This window comes from Protopterus annectens, chromosome 8.part0, assembly GCF_019279795.1.
Source record: "Protopterus annectens isolate FY-2018-M chromosome 8.part0, PAN1.0, whole genome shotgun sequence".
Classification (NCBI taxonomy): Eukaryota; Metazoa; Chordata; order Ceratodontiformes; family Protopteridae; genus Protopterus; species Protopterus annectens.
In genome coordinates this window covers 17,429,238-17,441,512 of record NC_056741.1, presented here as the reverse complement: position 1 = coordinate 17,441,512, position 12,275 = coordinate 17,429,238, and positions in this window count along the sequence as shown.

Here is a 12,275-nt window from a genome sequence, read left to right as displayed (position 1 = left end):
ACCTAAACCTACTAGCTTGGCTTGAATTGCCTAGTCAACTTCAATACAGTCAGCTAATCGTAGCATATAAAATTCTCTACCAGCCTTATAATATGCCTGCACTTACTAATATTATCACCCCTTACAGCAACCTCAAGGCACTCAGCTCATCCAGCAAATTACTAGTTCAAACTCTCAAAACCAGTAACTCGGCTGGCAACTCTCTGTAGGCAAATTATGGAACTTGCTTCCTGCTAAGCTTACTTCAGAAACCTCTCTAACGCAATTCAAAAAAAGTTTAAAACAGTACCCGAAATGGCAATGGCTATGCCCTTGCTCCAGTCCTAACTCTTACAATAGAAACACATGCTAATTGCAACTTCTACCCTCACCTAGACTGCTTCCTAATCTCTAGGGAGGTAAAGATACTGAGTTATGTATGATAGATGGTATCACTTTTACTCCTTTGACATGCATATGTATAATGCTCCTCACTCCTCCAGCTAGAACTGTGATTTTCCGCACACATCTACTTTCCACCCTCCTCTATGCCTCCCCTCTTTTACTTTCTGTATGCATGCTATATGTATATTTTATGTATGTATGTTGCATATGTAATAATGCCCTAATTTTTCTGTATGTATGCTTTATGTACATTTTCTGTATATATGTTGCATATGTAACAATGTTCAACTTGTAATATTTTCTGTATGTACATTGGAGCTTTTTTCCCTGGGCCTCCGCTGAAACTGGACATGTATCCAGTTGGACTATCTTGGCCAACAAATGTAAAATAAATGAAATAAAATTACCTTGATGTACATAGTGAATTGAGATTTTGCCTGCATAGAAAACAAATCTTTAAGGAGCTCTAAATAATTGATCTGCTGTAATTTTCATTATTCCTTTTTCAACTTGTGGGTTTCGGATCTGACCTCGTATCTGATTTGGCCGCTTTCAAAAGCTTAGGCTCCGAAGCTTGAGATCCTCCTTTAACCATTAATGCCTCACACCACCCCTGGTTACCTCAGATCTTGTTTGCTGCTTTTAGTAGAAGAATCACAGTCTGCTGACTCGAGCTTCTTGGGAGAAAATTTTTCCTTCAGTGTTCAGCTAAGTGGTTTCTGTTTGTGTAGTTTCCCTTACACTGCTTATATCTAGTTATCTATGTATATCTGTATCAATTTATTTGTATGTGTATATATATATATATATATATATATATATATATATATATATATATAGGTCTCCTTCAAAGGAATGAAATTGCAGAACATCGAACCTCTGATCACCGAGGACCAGTGGATCGAAGTTCTGAAATATCAAACCTTGTGAATGGCGATTCCCGTACAGTATGGAGCAGGAACTTTACCATTATTTTACTGTAGTGGAATCTCTGAGTTTGTATATGTGAGTAGCAGGGGGTCTACGGGGTGTGGGTAGGCATGCCCCCCCTACAAAAACATGAAATACAATGTTTTCACTTTTTAGATTTTTATTTTCTTAGGTTCAATATTTCAGAACTTTGATCCTCTGGTCCTCTATGATCAGAGGTTCAATGTTCTGCAATTTCCCCCTTTGAAGGGGACATATATATATATATATATATATATATATATATATATATATATATATATATATATATATATATAAAATGTGTGTGTGTAAAGAAAGATCTGATGTTATCAGTTTCATTATTCATCACAACTGAGTCTTGGATCCGATCAAGAACTTTACAGTCTAGATTCAAGGCTCGAGCTCCTCCCATCTCCCACAATCCCCTTCTGCCTACCAACCCTCGGATCTTGTTTGACCCATTTAGCAATGGACGTGATTCCTGGCTCACAGCTGTTAAGGAAGTCTTTTTTCAGCTAATTGGAATTTGTTTTTCTGTCTAGGTTAAACCTGTTTTTTCCTCCTGCTCCCTTTTCAACTTTTGGGTGTTAGCCTAGTAAATTTTCCTTTCCCTTTTTCAACACTTGGTGCCTTTTTCTGTTCTTCCTCTTTTCTGTCAGTCCCTCTTCCCATTAGTGTAGCTGTAGGGCTGTTTAGGGGGTTTCTTTCTGCTGTTTTGGTCTCTGTGGTCTTCGAGAGTTAAGTGGTTCTCTGTCCTTCTCGTGTGTGTGTGTGTGTGTGTGTGTGTATGAAAGGGAACTATGTCAGAGAGAGGCAAGCCTGCTGGCTTCAAAAGATGCTCTTGTGGGCATAAGTCTAACTGATGCCCACAAAAAATGTGTTTGTATGTGGTCCGACCACCTTGAGGCTGAATGCACTGTGCTGCATTCAACCCTCAGGCGTTGGTGGAACATCGCAACAAATTGTTGATTAAAGGCATGACACAAGGGGGTCCTTTTGTTTCGGGCTGTCCCTCTTCTAGCGGCCTGAAAGATCATAAGGGGAAAGCTAACTCTGCCTCCCCAGGGACTTCTGCACCTCAAGAACAGCCCAGAACTCTGATCAGAGTTATTTGAATCCAAAGCTGTCTTAGACCGTTTTGGATCTGAAGGTGCAGGAACCTTCTTCAGGTGCCAAGGTCTCCTTAGATCAGAGACCCACAAATCTGAGTACCGCTACCACAGATCCAATGCCTCCCACAGATCTAAAGCAAGTGGGTCTGACAGGGTCAGATCCAGAGTTAGTTATCCTAGGTTCCCCATCAGGATCTTCTCGGGATCTGAGGTGTTTAGCTTCTCAACACAGGAGTCATTCCCCACATTGGGAACATCATAAAGTGGTGGTAAGCTCCAAACAGGCTTCCCCTTCTAAGTCTACCCGTTCCTCGGCCTCTTCCAGATCCTTCATGAGCTTCTTGCTTTCTGATATGGGCTGGATGATGCGAAGCTTCCTCAGGGCCTAGATAGAGATGTGCCTCCTAGCGTCTCCAGCCCATTTGGGCTTGGGGAGACCCCCAGCTCCTAGATTGTCTTCTCCTCTTCTGATCCCAGAGGTTTTGGAATCCTAGGTTCCAGGTTTGTCTAGGGAGATGTCAGCGAATCAAGAAATTCCAGTTTTCCTGATTCCTCCAAGGCCCCTGAACAGCTCTATCCCATTTACTTCGGATCAGAGCCGGTTTTGGCCCCAAGAGATTGGGGCTGGATCCCTGGGGAGTGGTTCTGGTCCTGTCGGATCGATCCCTCTCTTTGGGAGCTTCAGCCTTCGACAGCACTGGGCTGATACTGTCCGGAGGGCCGGGACTCAGGGTGGGCTCTGTGCCATCTTCCCTTGTGGTTTTGGCTATGGGGAACAGGGACAAAGTCTTCTCTAGTCCTTTGGCTTTTTAGGTGGTACAGAGAACCTTTCCCATGTCTGGAGCAGCATCTTCCCCACCACCGGGAATCTCAACCCGTCACTATCAGGAGCCCTGAGCCCATTCGTCCTGTCCAGGGTCAGCCCTCCCCAAGACAGCCTTCAGGCTTCCAGAACCCCAGGGTTTCCCCTCTCTTCAGAGTCCTCTCCTTTACCCCTTACAGAAGAGCCACCTTGAAAGAGACAGTGCAAGAGGAAGCACTCCCCCATGGAGTCCCTCACAGAGGACACAGATTTTGATGAAGGGGACAGGTCCCCCAGATCTCCACCAGACAACATCTCTTTTGGAGACAATATGGGGCTGTTGAAACAGAAAAGCAGATGGTCCACCCAGTCCCAGTCTTCGGAGGAATCTGTGTTCTTGAAGGCTTTTGATATGGGTCCATCTACTTTCTGGGCCCTTCACTGCAAATGAGCTTGTTGACCTCATCATGTGCAGGGCATGGAAGGAACCTGACACTGTGGAACTGGTTCTTAAGAAGGGTGACAAGTTCTTGAGCCCTCCTGCAGGCAGAGCGCACTGGAGCAAGGGCGTGCCAGTCAATGCTATTGTGGTTGCTGATGTCACTAAAAAGGAGCTGGCTGAACAGAGCTCCAACTCCATCCCTTGAACCGAGAGTCTTGGGTGCTCGACAGACACGGGAAGCGCGTTTACACTTCAGCCATGTTTGGTCTGAGAGCCCTAAATTACTTGGCACATTTTACCCACCTCCAAAGGGATCTGGTTTCCAAACTGACCAAATCCCTTTCAGAGTTGATGCCAGTGGAGAATCTGAAGCAGGAATCTTCCAGGCTCACCATTGTTTCAGCTGTTTTCTAATTCCTCGATAAGGTTGATCTCCAATGGGGTAGATGATGCCGGTGCAGGCATTGCCTTGTGACATCATGCTTGGATGCGGTTATACGAGTTTGTGGTGCCCTTCAAGGCATCTATTACTAATGCCTCCTTTGATGGTTCATTGCTCTTTGGATCATCAGTCAAAGAAACCTTAACCTGCAGTAAGCAGGAGGGGAAGACACTTGGCAGTCTGGATCAGGTTTTCTACACCCCAAAGGACCTTTTCTAGAAACCAAAGGGGGAGTAAGAAGCTCTGGTTCTGCAAGTCACAGAGTTCCTTCAAAGATGCTTCAAAGGATTCCTCTTCCAGAGGCAAGGGAAGAGGATTCAATGGTAGACTCCACCCTAGAGACAGAGGGGGTCCTCAGAATCAGGGCTCCAGGGAACCTTTTTCTAAGAAGCCCTTTCAGTGTTCCTGAGGCGTTGCCCAACTGCCCTGCCCTGAAGGCAGTAAGCGGTAATTTTTCATTGCATCCAAATGACTGGGCGCCTATAAGAAATGATCAATGGGTACTCCAGATTATTTCCAGGGGCTATTGCATTCTCTTTTTCCAACCCCTACCAAATTGCAAGAAGGTTCTCCCTTACATGCCACCCAATCAGAGAGAACTGGCCCAAAGAGATGTCTTGGCACTTTTAGAAAAAGCCATCCAGGAGGTCCCAGCAGGACAAAGAGGATCTGGAACTTATTCTCACTTCTTTTTGATGCCAAAGAAGACCAGGGACCTACATCCTATTCTCTACCACAGTAAACTAAACTCATCTGTCAAGAAGTCGAAGTTCTGGATGTTCACTGTTTAGTCCATCCTGCCTCTGTTGCAGAAGGATGATTGGATGTGCTCCATAGACCTCCAGGATGCCTACTGTCAAGATAGACAAGCACTTCCGGAGGCACCCGCACTTCCGGATCAGAGTCTATTATTTCCAGTTCAGAGCTCTACCATTTGGACTCACCACAGCCCTAAGTGTGTTTACCAAATGCCTGGCAGTCATTGCAGTTCACCTGAGGCTTCAGGGATTTCTCTCGGAGCAGAGAACTTGGGGAGCTCAGGGATCCTCTATCCTGGTAATTTTAGCTTCGGGAGGACTGCCTTCATTGTGTCTGGCCCATTATGCTTTCAAGGTGGTGGAGAGGGTTTTGTCCATGCCCAGGAGATCCTCAGCTCCCACTCTTTTGGATCCACATCTCAACTCCTTGGAGACTGTTTATGAGACCTCACCACTGCCTCCCTCCTGACAGCCTGCCCAGCAAAGCCTGCAAGTGCTTCCACCTTTGGAACCCCAGATCTCTTCTGACGTCTCCCCAGAACGCCCCATTGAGGAGATTCCCCAGAAGAGAAGGAGCAAAATTACGCATCTGGATTCCCTAGAGGAATCCATCATCGAAGACAATGATTTCAAGGAACGGGAAGGGTCCCTCAGATCTCCACCTGAGGATGTCTCCTTCAGAGGCATCTTGGAAATCCTGCACCAAAGAGGTGGGTGGTCTTCCCAAAACCCTACCCCAGAGGAAACTGTGTTCTTGGAGGCCTTTGGGTCTGGTCTGTCTACATTTTGGGAGTCTCCCTGCTGATGCACTCATTGATGTGGTATATCAAGCAGGGCTTGGAAGGATCTAGACACAGTAGAACCTATCCCCAAGTGTGCAGGCAAAATCCTCACTGCTTCCCCTGACTGACCCCATTGTACTAAAGGAGTCCTGGTAGATGCCATGGTTGTTGCGGCAGCCACTAAGAAGTAGATGGCCCAAGAAAGCTCCACTGTCCACCCCCTTACAGAGATTCAGAGGCCATGGACAGATTCGGTAAGAGATTTTACATGCACTCTATGAGCTTTAAACTACCCTTCCCATTTTACTAGGCTACAGCAGGATTTAATCAAAGAACTCTAGCTCAGTCCCAGAGTCCATGTCTGATGAGGAGAGGAAATCCTTCTCCAAATTGGCCACTCTCCAATCAATACCAAAAAAGACAGAGGATCTCAGGCCCATCTTGGATCTGAAATCCCTGAACAAGTCGATAAAACACAAAGTTCAGGATGGTCATGGTCCAGTCCATTCTAAATTTCTACCTTATTTGAAAATGGATGACTGGATGTGCGCAGTAGACTTGAAGGATGCATACTACCACATCAAGATGAACAGGTGCTCCGAAAATATCTACGCTTCAGGCTGGGAGCTTGACATTTTCAATTCAGAGCACTTCACTTTGGTCTCACCATAGCCCCCAGGGTGTTCATGAAATGCATGGCGGTAGTTGCAGCTCATCTCGGACTGCAAGGATTCCACATTTTTCCGTACCTAGATGACTGGCTTCTAACCGCTCCAGTGAGATATCTACTCACCCAAGCTAGACACTATCTGTTACAACTAGCTGCTACCTTGGTCATAACAATCAATGTGCAAAAGTCACAGCTTTAGCTAGTTCAGTGCATAGATTTCAAAGGGGCTCATTTGGATATGATCAAGACCTCAAGACCTTGGCTTTCCTTACTTTGGACAGGATTTTAAACCTAAGACTACGTCAGACAGATTTTGGCAATCCCAGTTCCTTCGGTAAAACTAGTACTCAGTGTCCTGGGATCCATGACTGCCACCATAGGTAGGTACTAGGATATCTGTCCAAGGGCATTTATAAGCCTAGCTGGAATGTTTTTACTTTCGCTGCCCCCTTAGATTAGTTCCCTGTGCCTCTGTCCAGCAGAGCCACTGAAGTGATCCCCGGGGTAAACTTCATGATGTTCGTGTTATACTGCTGCAGTCATTACACTTGGGTTATCCTGCCATCAGGCGGTCCCGCAGTCGGCTAGAGTTCCAAAGTCTTGGTCCGGCGTCAGTTGCTGTCGCTTCTTACCTGATGTCAGTGCGCCAGGGGTATACAAGATGCATCCGACGCCATTTTCTTCAGTCTTTCTTGCCGCGCGGTGCGCGAAGCAAAAGCAGTTCGCAAGTGTCGGTCGGCCGACTCCTGAGATTTTCGAAGTCAAATTTCAGATCCGAAGTCTTCAATAAAGCTAAGTACCCTGTTGGGGAAACTTTTTTCCTGCCTCAGACCGATGTCAGAAAAAGTTAATAATTGTATTTCTTGTAGAAAGCAAATACCTCATAAGGACTTCCACTCTTACTGTATTCCATGCCTAGGCCCTGATCACGACGTCACTAGTTGTCGGTTTTGTGCTAGATTTAACAAATGCAGTATAAAATGACATTTTGATTTTGCTTTGCACTATTTTGGCCGTAGGTTCAATTATACTATGCCGCCGGATCAATCGACGACCGCAATTCTCAAAAAACGCAAAGACAAGGATAAGGACAGGCATCCGAGGTTCAAAACTGACGACGAAGCCTCTTCTAGGCCAGTTGCCGGTTCGTCTGTTCTCAGTGAGGCGCTTTCGCAGCCCCTGACACCCGCTACCTCAGAGCCACAGGCCGCCTCTGACTCCCACGTGGAGACAACTAGGCCTCTGGAAACTCAAGGTATTGGGCCTACGGAAACTAATCTCTCAGATGGGTCCAGAGCTGCTGAGCAGGCATCAGCTTCTGAGGGTGTTTTCAGACCTTCACAACTTACCATTAAAGACAAAGAAGCAAGTACAGAGTTCTCCTGTACAGTCCTCCATGCCTAAGAAACAGATGCTTAAAATGGCCGAAGACCTCATTACTCTAATCAGGGGTTCCCATCCCCCTCCTGAGAAAAGGCCTAGGCAGGATACAGACTGTGATTCCTCTGCTCAGGTTTCTATTTCCTCTGATTCCTCTTCAGACCAGGGATTCTCTCTATCCCCCTATGAGGACTCTGATGCTGAAGAATCTATCCCTTCAGCCTCCTTCTGAGGATTATTCTTTTGGGGAAACTTTACATACTATGAGGGAGCATTTCCATTGGGAAAGTCAGGATTATTCAGAATCCAAGAAAAGGCTCCGGGACTTCCTTTTATTGCCTCAGCACAGGCCCCTGGCTATTCCGCCTGTGAGATATTGTGGATGATGTGTTCTCTGAATCCAGCTTATCTCCTGATTCTTTGCCCCCTGCACCAGCCAAGCCAGATAGGTATTATAGAGTCCCTGACTCTCACAAGTTTCTTTATAAAAACCCCTCTGCTGACACACAAACAATTTCCCAGGGTCCCAAAGGGGTTAAGGCTTCCATTGCAAAAAATCCAGTCCCCTCTGACAGAGATTCTAGAGCATTGGATAGATGGGGGAAGAAAGTTTACACTTCTGCAACTTTAGCAGTAAGGGCTTTAAATTGCCAGTTTCACATGCTTAAGTACCAACAATATTTAATGACTCAGTTAAAACAGAAAATGCTTGCAAGCTCAGAAGCTCCTGACTATAAAGAAATGCAGGATTTATTGCATGCAGTGGAACAAGTGGGAAAACATACTCTACAATGTGGTTTTGATTCTTTAGAGGCCTCTTGTAGAGCCGCAGTTGCAGGTTCTGTGATTCGAAGACATACTTGGTTAAAAAAACAGAGTTTACCTGATCATGTTAAGGCAAAATTATTGGATGCTCCTTTACAGCATGATACGTTGTTTGGTGTTAAGGCAGAAGAGGTGTTAAAGAAAATGGAGGATAAAGCTAAATCTATACAAACAAAGATTTCTTACAGGTACAGCCACCTCGATTTAGCAGAAATTGGCCTACAAAGAATTGGTCCTTTCCAGAGTCAGACAGGCCACAGAGAGGCAGATACAGACACCCAAGAGGCAGATCTCAACCCCAAGGCTCTAACAGACAACGACAGTGGGGTACTTCAACCCCAAAAGGAGGTGAGGACAGGTCTCAACCTTATAGGAAACAGTCCCTATGACTTCCCCCTTCGTATGCCAAGCATTACACTTTTGGCAGCACACTTAGAGGGAAAATTAGCACTTTTTACTCAAATGGATTCTGAATATTGTGTCTCAAGGTTACAGGTTCCACTTTCACACTTTACCAAGGATAAAAGGAATGCCAAACCTGCCACAAAATCAATAGGCAGAGCCTCAAAAACAAATTTCAGCCCTCATGGACATGAGAGCTATTCAGAAGTATCACAGCAGGAACAAGGACAAGGATTTTACTCAAGACTCTTCCTGGTCCCCAGAAAGGACAAAGCCTGGAGACCCATACTAGACCTTTCAACTCTATATACTTACCTGGATGTTCCGAAATTCAAAATGTTGACACTACAGCAACTTCTTCCCATGCTGGGCAAGAAGGCTTGGCTTGTTACTCTGGACCTCAAAGAGGCATGCCTGCATGTCCCTATCAGACAAGATTGCAGAAGATACCTCAGCTGGTACAATGCACTACCAATTCTCTGCACTGCCCTTTGGTTTATCCACTGCGCCCAGGGTCTTTACAAAGTGCCTGGCACCAGTAATTGCATTTTGAAGACAAAAAGAATTCAAATATATCTATACCTGGACGACTGCCTCATTCAAGCAGAGAGAAAGGACATTCTTCTAAAGCATCTGGCGTTTGTAAAAAGGTTGTTAATTTCTCTAGGGTACAGAGTAAATGAAAAGAAGTCAAAACTAGTGCCCTCACAACAGATAATATTCCTGGGTGCCAGCTTAAATACAACAGCCCAGATGGCTTATCTCATGCCAGACAAACAAGGACAACTGACTCAATATTTTCAATTACTGGCAAAAAAGTCCCATCTCCCTGCAAGAAAAATTCTGCAGGCCCTGAGATTCATGGCATCCTGCATACTACTAATTCCATATGCCAGACTGCATATGAGGAAATTACAATGGTACCTAAAAAGTGTTTGGACTCAACACGCTCACAGTTTAGAAGCAGTTATACCAATAATTCCCTGCCTACAACAGGAGTTTCGATGGTGGGCACACGCATGTCACCTCAACAAGGGTCAGCCTTTCACTCTACCCACAGCCAGGCAGACTAACAACAGATGCTTCGGACTACACCTGGGGAGCACACATGGCAGGAAAATGTATTCAGGGCAAGTGGACCACAGACCAAATGCATCTTCACATCAATCAAAAAGAGATGTCTGTTCAAAATGCCCTAACAGCTTTCAAGGACCTTCTGCATCCAGGGCAATTACTATTAAAAACAGACAACACCATAGTAATGTGGTACATAAACAAGCAAGGGGGCACTCATTCTTATCCCCTATGCAGGCAAGCCATGACCTTGTAGAGCACAGCTCTAACTTATCAAGTTCATCTACAAGCACAATTCCTGCCAGGAAGGAAAAATACTCTGGCAGACGATCTAAGCAGAAATATCATGGACCCTCACGAATGGAAATTGAATCCACAAATCTTCAGCATGGTAATGCAAAAATGGGGATGCCCAGACATAGATATTTTTGCCTCCCCACTGAATTGCCAACTACAAAAATTCTGCACAAGGACTTGCCAGACACAAGCATGGAAAGTGGATGCTCTTTCGTTCAGCTGGAAAAGCCTAAAAGTTTATGCCTTCCCACCACTGCCTCTCCTTTCAAAGGTACTCCTAAAAGCCAGACAAGAAAAACCACAGATGATCCTGATTGCTCCAGACTGGCCACGCCAGCACTGGTCCCCAATCTTAAAGAACTTAGCTCAAGGCCCACCATGGATTTTGCCTCAAATTTCACACCTTCTGACACAACAAAACAATCAGATCCTGCACGGTCAGCTCAAGACCCTAAACCTGGCTGCATGGCAGATTCATTAGTCAAACAGGCAACACCTCTCTCTAAAGCTGTTATGGGTGTCATTTTGGAGGCCAGGAGGCCTAGCACCCGGAAATCTTACTCAGAAAATTGGAAAAGATTCTGTGCCTGGAACCAGGCACAAAGCCTTGACCCTCTTGTCCCAAACATTCCTCAGATTTTACAATACTTAACTGAGATGGTGTACAAAGGCCTATCCTTCTCATCAATTAAGATCCACGCCTCTGCCATTTCAGCACATTACAACATGGATCCTCCTTTATTCTCTCATCCCTTGCTAAAGCAGTACCTCAGAGGGACTAAAAACATAAGACCGCCCCGGAGAGCACCAGCACCAACTTGGGACCTCAATTTTGTTTTGGAAAAACTGACCCTGCCACCTTTTGAGCCAGCCAATACAGCCAATCTAAAATTTTTTCATGGAAAACAGCTCTGCTCCTGGCAGTAACTTCAGCACGAAGAGTCTCAGAGCTACAGGCATTAATGGCAGTGGAACCTTTTATAATTTTTCATCAGGACAGGGTTTCTTTAAGGACAAACCCTACCTTCGTGCCAAAGGTGGTATCTAGTGTGGCTCTTAACCAAAGCATCCATTTGCCAACTTTTTATCTAAACCCCCAGAATAAAGGGGAGAAACTTCTGCACTCTTTGGACATACACAGACAGCTACACTTTTATTTGGACAAAACAAAAGCTTTCAGGAAAACTGAGCAACTGTTTGTAGCATATGCTGCAGAATCACAAGGCAAGGCTATCTCAAAACAGACCATCTCAAAATGGATAGGACACTTTATTCATTACTGCTACACACAGCATGGAAAATCAGTCCCCAATAACATTAGGCCACATTCCACCAGAGCAACAGCCACTTCAACAGCCTTTCTCAGAGGAGTACCAACCAAGGAAATTTTGGAGGCTGCAACTTGGAGTTCATTGCACACCTTCACCAAGCATTACCACTTGCCTCTTTACTCTAAATCCAGAGCAGGGTTTGTCATTACAGTTCTGCAAGGCCTCATAGCCAATCCTAACTCTTTATAGACCAGCCACCCAACCTTAGATTTGGGATTCTACCCAAGTGTAATGACTGCAGCAGTGTAACACGATGAACATAGTACAGTTTTGTACCTACCATAAATGTAGATGTTAGCGTGTTCACACTGCTGCAGTCCAGGTTACCCTCCCTCCATCCCCTCTATCCTAGCTGGACTTATCTATACCTTTCTATCCTATACAACCTTTGTGGAGTATTTGCTTGTAACTGAAGGTATTGTGTTTATGTTATATATATGTTTTATTAGCAATATGTATTGCCTACCTACTTGAGGGCACCTGACATCTGGGGCAAGAAAAACTGAAGAAAATGGCATCGGATGCATCTTGTATACCCCTGGTGCACTGACGTCAGGGAAGAAGTGACAGCAACAGACGCCGGACCAAGACTTTGGAACTCTGGCCGACTGCGGGACCACCTG